General features: G+C 54.5%; 1 protein-coding gene across 1 annotated transcript in view; it reads left to right on the top strand.

The window, feature by feature from the left end:
* Positions 1-3,708, top strand: part of SRP68 (signal recognition particle 68) — a 25,583-nt gene that overhangs the window by 5,926 nt on the left and 15,949 nt on the right. The window lies entirely within an intron of this gene.

Here is a 3,708-nt window from a genome sequence, read left to right on the forward strand (position 1 = left end):
CTCCGCCGCGGCCCCGGGGAGGGGAGCCTGGCCCATCCCCGCTCCCCGCGGAGATAAATACCGGCGACGGCCGCAGGAAACACCCCCCAACCCCGGGAAGAGGGGCTCGGGCCGGGGCAGGTTTGCTCCGGGGGCAGTTGTGTGTGTGTAAATCCGGCGGGGTAAAATGTCCTTCGGGGCCGCGACCCTCCGGGAAGGGGCTGGGGTAGCCGGGCTGGGCACCCCAAAGGGAGCAGGACACCCCAAGTGGGGTGTCCGGGTGTTTTCCCTTATTGCTCCTCCCTGCAGCGGTCCCTAGGAGGGGGCTTGTCTAACCCAGGGGCTGCAGAGTTTTTTTTTAGGAGTAGGGGGGTCCTCTCGGGCTGCGAATGTGTCCAAAGCGTCCAGTACACAGGTAAATCCTTGCACCAAAACACCCCAGAGGTGAGCTCACGTTAGCAGGAAAATCTTTATTTCTCCCCCAGGGTGAGGGATCGGGATAATTCACTGCAGTGAAAACAAATCTTTTTCACATCTGTCTTCTTTTCCTGCCTGCAAAATTGCCTGTTTTGTTCTTCAGAGCCTTCACAGATGTAAGTCTCGGGACTGCCTGGTGCAATCAGCTCTCCGAGGACACTTCATCTGGTCCCCAGGCTGCCTTGCTTTGTTCCTGTGAAGATAGACATATTGAATGTATCAATTATTCCTATAACTAACCCACTCCACAGCTTCTCAGTTGTCTTAATGGACATTTAGATCTAAGGCTCCTGGCAGTGCTGGGATGTCCGGGGACACTCACAGCCCTGTGACATTGCCACCACAGGATACAGAGCCCTTTTCACCCTCAGCAGCCCAGGAGAAGCCCCACAAAAGCAGCTCCGGTTCAGGTATGCAGATGAGGTATGTGGGGAAGCGAGGACACCACTTTGGTGTGGGGATGCACTGCTCCTGATGTTATCTCACAGAGAAAAGCAGGCAATCAAGAGCCATACAGAGCAAAGCCGGCCATCCCGCAAGGCATAGGGAGGTGCTGGGACACAGCAGCGCAGCTCTGCCTTCCTCTCCTGGTCCCAGACTGGCCACACGCCCCCGGGGAGTCACTCCTGCCCTCGGCAAGGGCTGTGCCGCATCCCCAGCCATGGAGTCTGCAGGGCCAGCTCCTGCGGAAAGCCCAGCCCCAGGGAGCTTTCACCCTGTGGGAACTGCCCCAGGTCCCTGTGCCCTCAAATACCCACAGCAGGGCACTGGCATTTGGGTCTATTGACACTGGCAGTGTCTTTGGTTTCCCTTGACCCCCTTGCAGTCAGCTCACAGAGAGGCCAGGTCTACCCTCACACTGCAGTGAGACTACTAAAAAAGATGAGAGAAGACACCCAGTTTCTTCCCAAACGCCACTGCAACTTGTAACCCATAACACTATACACAAAGATCAGTAGCAGGATCCCCCATCCAGAAATGAAAATAAATTCCTGGCCTGAGATATAGATGAGTTATTTGGGCAGGAGTGCGGCAGGCTGAGGATCTGGCCTCCAAGGGTGGCTGAAAGGAAAAGGCACACTGTAAAGCTACCAACCCTTCCAGGCTTGCAGGGACTGGTGGCACAGGGATGGTCCATGCATGGTGTGAGTCTCTGGAGCCTGTAACCCTCAGTGGATTTATTCTCTGTAGCTCTCCCTGCAACACCAAAGGCAGCTCAGACTCACCACCTCACTGCAAGGCTCTCAACTGAGGCTCTGCTCGATGTGGTGCCGCAGGTTTCTGTTGTCCTCTTCTCTCTCTGCCGTTGGGGAAGAGCAGACCCAGCTCTGCAGCAGGAATCCATGCACCGAGCCAGCAGCTGACAGTTTTATCCTCCCACTTACAGACTCCAGAGGAGCAGAAAAGCTTTGTGCCAGTATTTGAGGATTGTGGCATGGCAGAAATATGGCTGTGATAAACCTGACAGCTGTTCTGCCATTGGAGTGGGTCCCTTGGTGTGCAATGTGCACGTATTTGCATTGGGCATCTGAGCACATGTGCTGCTGTACCAACCTAACCCAAGTCTGTCTGAACTACCACGACCATTAGAGAGGACTGTTGTTTGTAAAACATACTTCAATTGACATGTCTCTGGTTCAAGTATCATCCTGAAACACAGTTTGGTTTAGATAGAGAATGTATCCCTGGGAGATGTGGTGGAAACCCAGAGCAGACAGAAACAGCTTAAAAGATTTGCAGTGCAAAGCTGCAGCTTGAGGACTTGGGTTTTCTTTTTCCCGTTTGAGCTTTCATGTCCACAATAGGGAAAGAGAGCTCTGAAATCATAAGTAAGAGGTCATAGCTGAGCCCTCTGAAGGGGAGAGCAGCAAAAATTGCTGCTTGCTGTAGCATAGCAGCAGCAAACTGGAGCCAGCCTTGCTGGTCCCAAAGGCGGGTAAAGCCCTTGTCTGGCAGAGGCAGGTCTGGGGGGGTGAGCCCAGTGGGAACAGCTATTGGAGCAGCATGTAATGCTCAGTGTTAAAATGGCTATGTTTGTGTAAGTATTTAGAACAGTAAGTATTCAGAAGATGATGTGGTGTTTGTCCCTAAAGAGGTATCTCTAAGCTTTGTTCAAAATTTAAACCCTTTGTGCGAGAGGACCTGGTCTTAACTGCTTCCATCAGGTTTATATCTTTAAATAGCTGTAGGGAAGCACTCCTGGATTTGAGTGTGTAGGGAAGCACCCCTGGATTTGAGGGGCTTTTAAATACCAACAGAAGGTCTCTTCTTTTACCAGGCATACAGTCAGGTGGGGGTAAAGGTGCTCCCTGCTGCCCTACAGGTGCTGTGGCTGGAGGTGAGAGATTTTGGCTAGTGCTTGGCCTGGGGGAGTTTAAACCCACTCTGCTAAAGGGCTGCCCAGACCAGCACGCTCTAAAGTGTCCTAGGAAGGTGCTAAAGGAAGGAGAAGCTCCCCTGGAACTGCTGCAGCAGCATGGACAGTCCTGCACCAGCTAGGTACAGCATTGCCTTGCTGGGACCAGGTCTGCAGTGCCCAAGTCCCTACTCCCAGCAAGAGGCACCTTGGGCTCTTTGAGGACCAGGGTGTGTATGTCTGCCTTTGCCCCCAGCAGCCTGGCATGAGACGTCTCAGCTCAGGCACTGTCCAGGTTTGCGGACTCCTGGCTTCCCAGGGCTGCAGCTGAGCCTGCAGCCACGAACACACCCTTAGTCCTTTCCTGAGATGCTTTGGTTAATGAAGGTGCTGCCATCTGCTCAAGCCTCCTTCGATCAGTTCAGCCAGCTGTCGGAGGTGAGAGCCAGCCCTGCAGAACAGCTTTTCATTAGTTTCCAAACCTACACCCTCGAATCATGCTTATTTTACTAGGAAGGACACAGTTTCTCTAATTTTCATCAGCCTGGCTGGTGCTGAGCAGGGCAGAGCCAGTCCTTTAGCCAGTTTCAGGAGAGATACGAGGAGGCCTGCGGGGGGTCAGCCCCAGGTGGGCAAGGGAGAAGCTGATCCTGGGGGCTGATTTGGGGCCTGGGGTGTCGGCCCTGAGGTGACTGAGGGGGACAGGGCTGAGAGGTGACCCTGGGGCATCAGTCCTGGGGCAGAGAAGGGGCTGAGGGCCCGATCCTGGGGGCCGAGGGGGGTGGGGTGGTCAGCCCCGGTGTGGATGAGGGGGTCAAGGGCAGGAGGGCCCCATCCAACCGGGGGTGGGTGATGTATCCAAATCCTGCGTAAGCCTCAGACCCCCGGACGCTCGC

This window comes from Athene cunicularia (genome assembly GCF_003259725.1).
Source record: "Athene cunicularia isolate RWA chromosome 18 unlocalized genomic scaffold, athCun1 chr18_part1, whole genome shotgun sequence".
NCBI classification, from domain to species: domain Eukaryota; kingdom Metazoa; phylum Chordata; class Aves; order Strigiformes; family Strigidae; genus Athene; species Athene cunicularia.